Source organism: Pteropus vampyrus, unplaced genomic scaffold (genome assembly GCF_000151845.1).
Source record: "Pteropus vampyrus isolate Shadow unplaced genomic scaffold, Pvam_2.0 Scaffold390, whole genome shotgun sequence".
Classification (NCBI taxonomy): Eukaryota; Metazoa; Chordata; class Mammalia; order Chiroptera; family Pteropodidae; genus Pteropus; species Pteropus vampyrus.
The window spans coordinates 2,336,173-2,348,009 of record NW_011889171.1 but is presented as its reverse complement, the minus strand read 5'-3'; the positions used below and the strand labels follow the sequence as shown (position 1 = coordinate 2,348,009).

General features: G+C 38.0%; 1 non-coding gene and 2 pseudogenes across 1 annotated transcript; 1 reads left to right on the top strand and 2 right to left on the bottom strand.

The window, feature by feature from the left end:
• The first annotated feature begins 67 nt into the window (after positions 1 to 67).
• Positions 68 to 834, top strand: LOC105305549 (annotated as a pseudogene).
• Positions 835 to 3,144: 2,310 nt separating this feature from the next.
• On the bottom strand, positions 3,145 to 4,337 carry LOC105305547 (annotated as a pseudogene).
• Positions 4,338 to 10,013: 5,676 nt separating this feature from the next.
• Positions 10,014 to 10,087, bottom strand: TRNAT-UGU. Its single transcript has one exon. It is a non-coding gene; the product is annotated as a tRNA-Thr (tRNA).
• Between the last annotated feature and the right edge of the window lie 1,750 nt (positions 10,088 to 11,837).

The following is an 11,837-nucleotide window of genomic DNA, read 5'->3' as shown; positions in this document are numbered from 1 at the left end:
AGCTACTACTCCTGTGGGATTTTTAAAAATATATATATTATTGAGAACAGATTGCAATTTCATTTTGAGACACCAAGTAAAGTGCAATGTAGAGACAATTGCATATGGCCACAGCTGATGAAGTGGTGGTCTTCTTTGGACAGCACTGCCCCATCACAGGGGGAAGGAAGGCACCCTCTTTGTTGTCTGCCCAGGATGGTAGGCCAACAGGGGATGCTTTTGTCCTTTTTTGCTTGTGAGGAGTATGCACAGAATGCATTGAGGACACATAAAGACTTGTTGGGTAAAAGATACATTGAACTCCCGGGGAGCACAGCAGCTGAAGTTCAGCAGGTGCTGAATTGATTCTTCTTGGCCCTTCTCATTCTACTTCCAACCCCTCCCATTATTCCAGTACTACGTCAGCAATTTATGCCCCCCACAAATGTTAGAGACTGTATATGCCTTTGAGGTCTTCCCTCTGCGGCCACAATTGAGGACATTCTGGACTTTCTGGCGGAGTTTTCCACAGATATTCGAACTCACTGGGTTCACATGGTATTGGATCACCAGGGCCTCCCATCAGGAGATGGCTTTATCCAGACGAAATCTGCGGAGACAGCTTTTATGGCTGCACAGAAGTGTCAAAAAGAAATGAAGGACAGGTGCACTGAAGTCTTTTGATGTTCTGCTAAGGAAATGAATTTTGTGTTAATGGGGTTGCACTTTAAATCGAAATGGCTTATCCCCACTGCCATGTAAGTTACATGCCTCTCTCCTCCTTCCTACACCTTTCTAGCTCCTGCAGCAGTTAGTTCTACTGAACTAACTGCTGCAGGAGCTAGAAATGTGTAGTTTGTCTATAGTTCTACTGAATGGAAGTTTGTCTATAGTTCTACTGAATGGAAGTTTGTCTATAGTTCTACTGAAGCTGCCATTTATCAGCCCTCTGTGCTTTTGGATCCACGAACACTGCAGCCCTTCACAGCATGCTACCCAGCAGGCACTTAGCTCTTCATGAACTACACAGCATACTATCGCAGCACCCCAGGTTCACCCAATAGTCTTGGCTACTTCCCTGCAGCTGCTAATCTTAGCGATGTCCCTCCACAGCCTGGCATGGTGGTCGGAATGCAAGGCCTGGCCTATAATACTGGAGTTAAGGAAGTTCTTAACTTCTTCCAAGGTTACCAGTATGCAACTGAGGATGGACTTGTACACACAAATGATCAGGCCAGGACTCTACCCAAAGAGTGGGTTTGTATTTAAGGGCCCCAGCAATTATACCATCCTCAGAAAAAAGTATATGAAAGATGTATGGTGATTCTCAAACCTTCAGTCATAAGACAGCTTCTAGCAACTTCAGGGAAGTTTGTCTATAATCAGGCTGTGGTATTTTTAGCAAACCTAATTGGACAGAAGGCTTGTGCCCTATCTTTTGGTGGAGTGGAAAACTTGAGCTAGTGAAGCCAAATCCTTATAGCAAGCAGCATGCCTGGCTCCTTGCCGTTTGCAAACAGGCATTTAAAATGTGAATTAGAAATCAAATGTCTCCATTGCTTCCAGCCAGTGTGGCATCAAAGGTGTTTCTTAAGTTTTATGTCTTGGGGAAAAATAATACTACACTTATGTCTACCATCTTCATCAGGAACTCTTATGGAAGCTTCATTTTTGTGTGTTCTAACTCTTCTCTCTTCATCTCTCTGTCTTCTGCATAATCAAGAATAAGGTCTTAGAATACTTAAATCATATACTTAAGAGATAAAACTAATATTTGCCCAATCTCTTGGCAATCATGATGTCTTATAGATACAAACCAATGAAAATGATTTTCAAAACACCTTGGGATAAATGAGAAGAAATATGTACACCTCAAAACATACATAGTTAAAAAGTTGGATCTTTTTTCTCAGCAGGTAGCAGATGAAAATAAGAATGAACCAGGGCTCAAAATGAGAAACCAAAAACGAAGCACCTATATGTAATTAATAAATTCTACTCTGATCTGTAATTGAATATTGTAATTTCATATGTATAATTTATATTGTACTTTTCCTGTTATTGATGGTTTGGACTTTAATAAGAAATTCCTGTTTTTAATATCACAAAAATGAGAATATTTGAACAGTGTAGTCGATAGATCAATGTACTAACTGAATTGAATGCTTGTATAAAAATAGCCTTAAACCTTTTTCTGTAATGCCTTAACTGTCAAATAATTAAAACTTTTTGAAGCATAGGATTGTAGTCAACATGCTAGACTGAAAGGTAAACCTGATGTGGTTGAAGTAGGTACTGATGCTGTGTTTAGCACTATGTGTTTAGTTGCATTTATGCTACAAAAGTGCAATATTAGAGTCCAGTTAGTACTGCTGCCTCATGTAACTCCAAAAAAGAAGACAGGATTTCACTAATTCAGCGTACGTTTCTTTAAGTTACTCATTGTCCTTTACTTGAACGCAATGCCACACAGAATTAAGTGGCTGCTATTTTTATTTGCTTTGCATTACTTTGATTTACACCTTGTAGAACTAAACACCCCCTGTTCACTTGACCAGCAATGGCCCTTTAACTGCAGTAGGAAAAAAAAACAAAAAACATTTTATGTGAACATTGGTGGTAACTGGAACTTAGGATCAGAAAAAGTTCTTTATACTTGATGCCTTCGATGTTGTCTGCCCAAAGCTCTGAAAGACTTTAAGATAGGCAGTAATATTTATTTACAATACTACTGAGTTTTTGTAGAATTGTTACATTTGATTATAAAACTCACCTGTTTAATCTCAAAATAAAAAGAAATGTTTAGAGGACTTTCTGTAGCAAATGTGTGGTTACCATTCTGCATATTTTCTGAAATATTCGTCCTAAGATAACTAATCTTAAACCATTTTAATGTCTAGTTCAAATTATTCATTTTACTTCATATTTTTATTTTTTTATTTTTCAATTATAGTTGAGATTCAATAATATTTTATATTAGTTTCAGGTGTACAGCATAGTGGTTAGACATTTATGTAACCTATGAAATGATCCCCCTAATTAGTCTAGTACCCATCTGGCACTGTACATAGTTGTTACCATATTATTGACTATATTTCTCATGCTGTACTTTACATCCCCGTAACTATTTTGTAACTACCAATTTGTACTTCTTAATCCCTTCACCTTTTTCACCTACCCCTAACCCATTTCCCATTTGGTAACCATCAGTTTGTTCTCTGTATCAATGAGTCTGTTTGTTTTTTTAGAAATTTAGAATTTTATATTATACATTAGACATTTATGTAAGAAATGTTGCATTTTTCAAAGGAATTTCCCCTACTTCCCTGTCTTTGCTATCTTCCTCAGAACAATAAAAAGTAACTACTACTCTGTAGATAAGCTGCTCCATTGTGCTGGGCACTGATTATAACTTCATGTTTCAAGTCATTATCATATCCAAAAACTCCCTTTCATTTCGCTGCACAGTCTCACTGCACTGTTTCACAGTAAAAATGTACTCTGCTCAAATTCAAAGAGCCTGAACAAAAGCTAGAGGCCCAAGGATGGTAGGTATGATTTAGTAACCCTGTCTACCAGCACAAACCTTCTATTTATTCATATTATCAAACTACAGTACTAAAAATGAAAGCTGCTTTAACGAAAAAGGAACTCAATATCATTAAATATAACTAAACACATTTTGAATATAAATTCCATATATTTCCTGATTGATATCAGGTAAATATCTAAACTATCTATCTTGAATTCTGGACTAAGAAAAAGGTCAGAAACAATTACAAAAAAAGGTGCTTCATATTATCAGGTCCTTTTTGAAAACAATGAGGTCCTCTGGGATAATCACTTAGTCTTTCTTTTGACCAGAGATTTCTGTTGGTCCTTTTGTTGGTAATCCATTTATGTCTGCACTCTTATAGTCTACTTTGCCTTTATCATTGGATTCTTGTATAGCTTTTCTAGGCCACCTACGACCAAGGAAGGGGGAAATCCGAGGGTATATGTATGGCTCCAGGAATTTTTGTAGACCCAGAGCAGAACTGGAATGATGGTACAAGGAATGCACACCATTGTCCCAGACTTGAGCTCCTAAACCAAGACCATCAAGCCCAAATGGAAATGTCCAGACTTCTGGAGGGAGGGATATGCCCTCATGTGTTCGCTTTTAATTTATTTTGTTCTTTAGGTTCCACGTGTAATTGAGATCATGTGATATTTATCTTTCTCTGACTTATTTCACTTAGCATAATACCCTTTATTTAGATCCATCAATGTCATGAATGGTAAGATTTCATTGTTTATGGCTGAATAATTATATATATATCTTACCTCTTCTTTACCCAATCATCTATTGATGGACATTTAGGTTGCTATTTACAATAGCCATACTTTGGCTATTGTAAAATAGTGCTTCAGTGAACATAGGGGTGCATATATCTTTTTGAATTAGTGTTTTGGTTTTCTTCAGATAAGTACCCAGAAGTGGAATTGCTGGGTCATAAGGCAGTTCTATTTTTAATTTTTTGAAGAATCTCCCAACTGTTTTCCATAGTGGTTGCACCAATCTGCCATCCCACCAACAGTGCATGAGGGTTCCCTTTTCCCCACATCCTTATCAACACTTGTCATTTGTTGATTTATTGATGATAACCATTCTGACAGGTATGAGGCGATACCTCATTGGGTTTTAATTTGCATTTCTCTGGTGATTAGTGACTTGAACATCTTTTCTTATGTTTACTGGCCATCTGTATGTCCTCTTTGCAAAAATGTCTATTCAGGTCCTTTGCTCATTTTTTAATTGGATTGTTAAATTTCTTGATGTTGACTTGTATGAGTTCTTTGTAAATTTTGGATATTAACCCCTTGTTGGATATATCATTGGCGAATTTCTTCTCCCATTCAGTAGATTGTCTTTTCATTTTGTTGATGGTTTCCTTTGCTGTGCAGAAACCTTTTAGTTTGATGTAGTCCCATTTGTTTATTTGTTTATGTGTTTTCCTTGCCTGAGGAGATATATCAAAAAATGTTATTATTAAAAGCAATGTCAAAAAGTTTACTGCCTATGTTTTCTTCTGGGAGTTTTATGGCACCAGGTCGTATATTTAAGTCTTTAATCCATTTTGAGTTTATTCTTGTATATGGTGAAAAAGGTGGTCCAGTTTCATTCTTTTGCATGTATCTGTACAGTTTTCCCAACACCATTTGTTACATAGACTGTCTTTATCCCATTGTATTTTCTTGCCTCTTTTGTCATAGATTAAAAGAACTTTGAGGTATGGGTTTGTTCCTGTACTTTTTATTCTGTTCTACTGATCTATGTGTCTTTTTATGCCAGTACCATGCTTTTTTTATTACTATTGAAAAATAGTAAAACTAAACTTGTTGTATAGTTTGATATCAGGTTGCATGAGTACAGGTCTTTTACATTTTAAATTTATTCTTAGGTATTTTATTGTTTTTGATGCAATTGTAAATGAGATTGTTTTCTTACTTTTTCTTTCCGATAATTTGTTATTGGTGTATAAAAATGCAACTGATTTCTGAATATTAATTTTGTTTCCTGCTACTTTACTGAATTCATTTCTAATAGTTTTTTAGTGGAATTTTTAGGGTTCCCTATATATAGTACCATGTCATCTACAAATAATGACAGTTTTACTTCCTTTTCAATTTGGATGCCTTTTATTTGTTTTTCCTGTCTGATTGCTGTGGCTAGGGCTTCCAATACTATGTTGAATAAAAGTGGACATCTTTGTCTTGTTCCTGATCATAAGGAAAACCCTTTTAGCTTCTCCCCATTGTGTACAATGTTAGCTCTGGGTTTGTTCTATATGGCCTTTATTATGTTGAGCCATGTTCCCTCTTTTCCACATTGCTGAGAGTTTTTATCATAAATGGATGCTGGATTTTGTCAAATGCTTTTTCTGCATCTATTGATACAATCATGTAATTTTTATATTTCATTTTGTTTATGTGGTGTATCATGTTAATTGATTCACAGATACAGAACCAACCTTACATCCCACTTGATCATGGTGTATGATCTTTTTAATATATTGCTGAATTAGGTTTGCTAATTCGTTGAAGATTTTTACATCTATTTTCTTCAGGGATTATTATTATTATTATTTTTTTTTGTAATGTCTTTGTCTCTCATTGGACTCAGGGTAATGGTGGCCTCGTAAAATGAGGTTGGGAGCCTTCCATCCTCTTGAATTTTTTGGAATAGTTTGAGAAGGATAGCTGTTAATTCTTCTTTTAATGTTTGGTAAAATTCATATGTGAAGCCATCTGGTCCAGGACTTTTGTTTGTAGGGTTTTTTGACTACTAATTCGATTTTGTTTGTAGTAATTGGCCTTCAGCTTTTGTTTCTTCTTGATTCAGTCTTGTAAGATTGTATGTTTCTAGGCATTTAACTATTTCTTCCAAATTGTCCAATTTGTTGGCATATAATTGTAGTATGTTCTTATAATCCTTTGTGTTTCTGTGGTGTCAGTTGTCACTTCTCTTTCATTTCTGATTTTATTTATTTGAGGTCTATTTTTTTCTTCATGAGTCTGGTTAATGGTTTATAAGTTTTTATCTTTTTAAAGAACCAACTCGGTTTCATTAATCTTTTGTATTTTTTAAAGACTCTATTTTGTTTATTTCTGCTTTAATCTTTATTATTTCCTTCATTATGATCACTTTGGGCTTTGTTTGCTGTTCTTTTTCTAGTTCTTTTAAGGGTAAGGTTAGATTGTTTATTTGAAAATTTTCTTGTTTCTTGAGGTAGGCCTGTATTGCTATGACTTTTCCTCTTAGAAGTGTTTTTGCTGTGTCCCATAGATTTTGAGTCGTGTTTTCATTTTCATATGTCTCAAGGTATCTTTTGATTTCCTTGATCTCATTGTTAACCAATTAATTGTTTAGTAGAATGAGATTGTGTTTTTCAGTTCTTTTTCTTTTTTTTTAAGGTAAAGAACACTTATTTATACACAGAGAGCTATTCCAGTGTCCACAGTATTAACATTGTAAGTAAGCCGACCTTAGTATTTTGAAGGGGATGCACTTGTCATAGCATCTCTAAAACAGCAAACCCTTTGCATGCTTGTCCATTATCTGGAGTGACAGGACTAACGTGAGAGCATCCAGACTTCTCATTTATCTTTTTTTTTTTTTAATCGTTTATCTTCTGAAGAATAACAATTGTACAGATCAGCTGTCTATTCTGACTGCATTTTAAAATAAAAATATATTGGTTAAGCATTGCCTCAGGTGTCTATTTCATTTTTGGCTAAATTCATAGATTACAGTAGCAAGAAGAAAATTGAATTGAGCCTGACAAAAAGGTATGAAAAACTTCTTCACCCTGAATACTCTGGAACAAATTTTTTTTTTCTTAATAGTATTTTTTTATTTTTTTAGTTATAGTTAGCATACAATATTAGTGCTTAGACATCTATATAACTCACAAAGTGATCACTCCAATAAATCTAGTGTTCCTCTGACACTGTACAGTTATTACAATAGTGTTGGCTATATTCCTTATGCTTTTCTTTATATCTCCATGAATATTTTGCACCTACCCATTTGCACTTCTTAATCAATTCCCCCTTTTTTACTGACCCTCCCAACACCGCCCCCCCACCATCTATTAACCCTCAAAATGTTCTTTGTCTCTTTGAGTTTTTTCCTGGGTTTTATTGTTTGTTTGTTTTTTTGTTTTGTTCTTTAGATTCCACATGTACATTTGTCTTCCTCTATCTGACTTACTCTACTCAGTACAATACCCTCTAGGTACATCATGAAATATCTTTTTCCATCTCATTACTTTCAGTCTGTGTATGTCTTTCAGTCTGAAGTGAGTCTCTTATAGGCAGCTTATGTAAGGGTCTTGTTTTCTTATCCATTCAGCCACCCTATCTTTTGACTGGAACATTTAATTCTTTTTCATTTGAAGTACTTGTTGATAGACATATAGTTATTGCCATTCTTTATTTAGATTTTTGATACATATTTTTTTTTCTTCTAAAAGAAGGTCCTCCAACATTTCCTGTAATACTAGCTTGGTGGTGATGAACCCCTTTAGCTTTTTCTTGTCTAGGACGCTCTTTATCTGTCCTTTGATTCTAAATGATAGCTTTGCTGGATAAAGTAATCTTGATTGTAGGTCCTTGCTTTTCATCACTTTGAATATTTTGTGCCAATCCCTTCTGGCCTGCAAAGTTTCTATTGAGAAATCAGCTGACAGTCTTATGGAGAGATCCTTTGTAGGTAACTAATGGCTTTTCTCTTGCTGGGGCTTGGGACTGCTCAGCAAGAGGTATAGGGTACCCGAGGCCAGAGCTGCTTCTTTGGGTTTTGTGAGCCTTTGAGATATTTTATGAAAGTTCACAGCAGGAGCCAAGACAGCCCTTTTGTATGGAATAAATCACTGGAGGCAGTTTGGGTGGGCCTGCAAGTTGAGAGAGGTGGAGTCTCAGGGAATCCCCTGGGCGAAGTGATCTGTATTATCCAAGTTGATGGTGACTCCTATACAGTGATACCTGCGTCTGCATGCTGGGAGTGGGGAGGGCTCCATGAAGGAACAATGTCTTCTGCCTGCACCTTTGTCCAGGAGAAGGCTACCCCTCCAGCCCTTGCCCTGAAGCCTGGCAACTCAGTACCTTCCCATATATCCCTAGTACTCCTCAAGTAGCTGCCCCAGTGCTGGGGATCAGAGCTAGTGAGACCGTCAGCAAGTAAGGCTGGACGTGAGCCCTTTAGGAGGAATGGTCTCCAACTTGCCACAACCTTCTGTCTCACTCAGCCACAAACTGCTCATTTTCACAGCCAGAGACTCTGTGGACTTCTCTTCCCAGCACTGGAACCCTAGGCTGGGGAGCCCAGTGTGCGGCTAGGACCTTTCACTCCTCAGATGGGGGAGAGTTTCTGCAGCCAGGATAGCCCTCCTGATTTTTGGTCACCACATGCGGTTGTGGGACCGGGCCATTTTGCATCTCCCCCTCTCCTATCATTTTGAGGTGACCGGTTATTTTTGTCCCTAGTTATAAGGATTCTGTTCAGCCAGACCTCAGGTGACTCCACATGCTGTTTGCTCTGTAGTTTTGCTATAATTTGGTGTGGTTGCTAGAGGAGGTGTGCACAGCCTCAACCTTCTAGGTCATCTTGCAAAGACCAGTTTTTTCTTGTAATTTATTTTTAGTTTCATAGCATTGTAGTCATAGAAGCCACTTAATATATGATTTCAATATTATTAAATTTATTGAGACTGGTTTTGTGGCCTAACATGTGGTTTATCTTGGAAAATGTTCCATGTACACTTGAGAAGACTGTATATTCTGCTGCTTTGGGGTGAAATGCTCTAAACATGTCAATTAAATCTGTCTGGTCTAGTGTGTCATTTAAGGCTGCTGTTTTCTTACTGATTTTCTGTCTGGAAGATCTGTCCTTTGATGTCAGTGGGATGTTAAAGCCTCCTACTATGAATGTATTACCGTCGATCTCTCCCTTTATACCTATCAATATTTGTGTTGTATATTTGCTCCTATGTTGGGTACGTATACATTTACAAGGTTTATATGCTCTTGTTGGACTGATCCTTTTATCATTAGATAATGTAGCTCTTTGACTCTTATAATAGCCTTTGTTTGTTTTAAAGTCTATTTTGTCTGATATAAGTATTGTCATCCTGGCCTCTTTTTTTGTTTTGTTTTCATTTGTATGAAATATCTTTTGTCATCCCTTTTAATTTCTGTATATGTATGTCTTTCGATCTGAAGTGCATCTCTTATAGACAACATATGTATGAGTCTTGTTTTCTTTTTTTTTTCCCCTCTTTAATTCCCTACTCCCGCACTTCCACTCCTGACCCATAGATGTTGCTGTTTCCCCTTAAGAACTGATCTCCGAAGGCGGGGCGTCCCCTCCCACACGCTCACAGTGCACACCGGGGGCCTGGCGCACCCGGGACCTGGCGCCCCCTGCACACTCAGGGACCTGGCGCCCCCTGCGCACTCAGGGGGGTCTGCCGCACCTGGGGTATGGTCTGTGGCTCCACCTGGGGCGCGAACCCAGGACCTTCTGTGTACAAAGCAGACATGCTAACCACTACACTATGGAGCCACCTCTGGGTCTTGTTTTCTTATCCAGTCACTACCCTACTTCTTTTGATTGGAGTACTGAATCCATTTACATTTAGTGTGATTATTGATAGGTACATTGTTATTGCCATTTTATTATTCATATTTATGATTTTGTTTCTCCTTCTTAAAGAAGTCACTTTAACATTTCTTGTAATACTAGTTTGGCAGCGATGAACTCTTTTACCTTTTTCTTGTCTTGGAAGCTCTTTATCTGTTTTTCAATTTTAAATGATAGCCTTGCTGGATATAGTAGTCTTTGTTGTAAGTCCTTGCCTTTCCTCATTTTGAGTATTTTATGCCAATCCCTTCTGGCCTGCAAAGTTTTTGTTGAGAAATCAGCTGATGGTCTTATGTGAACTTCCTTGTAGATAACTAACTTCTTTTCTCTTGCTTTTAAGATTCTCTCTTTGAATTTAATCTTTGCCATTTTAATTGATGTGTCTTGGTGCAAGCCTCTTTGGATTAATTTTGTTTGGGACTCTCTGTGCTTTTTAGACTTGTATATACATGTCTGTTTCCTTCACCAGATTAGGGAAGTTTTCCATCATTATTTCTTCAAATAGGTTCTCAATCCCTTGGTCTCTCTCTTCTCCTTCTGGTATTCCTATGATGTGAATGATCTGCTTGATGTTGTTTCAGATAATAACTTTTTTTTTTTTTTTTTGCTGTTCTGATTGGGTGTTTTTTGTTACCTTGTCTTCCAAATTGCTGATTCAATTCTCTGCTTAATCTAATATACTGTTGATTTCTTCTGGTGTATTCTTCCTTTCTGACTAGTTCTTTTTTATGATTTCCGTGTCCTTTTTAATGCTGATTGTCTCTTTGTCGAAGTTCTCATTAAGACCTTGAGCAACCTTAAAATCAGCATTTTGAACATTACCTCCATTATTTGTCTCCTATTTGTGTAGCTCTTTCTCTGGAGTTTTGTTCTTTCATTTGGGGCAGTTTCTTTGTCTCTTCGTCTTGGCTTCTTCTCTGTGTTTATTTCTACATATTAGGTAGATCTGCTATGTCTCCCAGTCTTTGCAGGGTGGCGTTATGTTGTAGGTTTCCTTTGGGGGCCAGTGGCAAGGTCTCCCTGATCACCTGAGCTGGGTACTCCCAGGGTGACCTTTGTGTGGGTTGTGCGTGCCCTCCTGTTGCAGTTGAGTCTTGATTGCTATTGGAATGTCAGTGGGTAGGGTTAACTCTCAGGCTGACTGGCTGTGAGGATTGGCCATTACCACTGCTTTGGAGCTCCTGTTCAGGGGCTGACCCCATCAAGTGGGATTCACCCTAGTGTGCTTCAGTGCCTGCCGATACCACCCTTTGAGTATCCTGCTTGTGGGGCTAATCAGGTGGTGCTCTTTTTTGGTCTGAAGCCAGCCTCTGGGTATGTTGGTTCTGAGGCCTCTTGGGAGGGTCTTCTATGTAGGCCATGGTCAGCTGCTGCCTGTGACTGGCCCAGGGCTACCTGGTAGGAGCTACAAAGCAATCCAAATTCGGTCACTGCCTGTACTGGATCTGGAGGCATATGGGAGAGGCCATCCTCAAACCTAGGCTGGCTTCCACCATTACCGGATCTGGGTCTACTCAGCAATAGGCACAGGGCACACAGAGGCCAGCAGCTGCCCACCTGGGGCCTGCAGACCTTTGATAGTTTTTAAGAGTGACTGCAATGAAGTCCAAGGCTGGCTATCTACTGCTGAAAGAGTCTCTGGCAGTGTGTGAGTTGGGTTGGGCAGGATCTT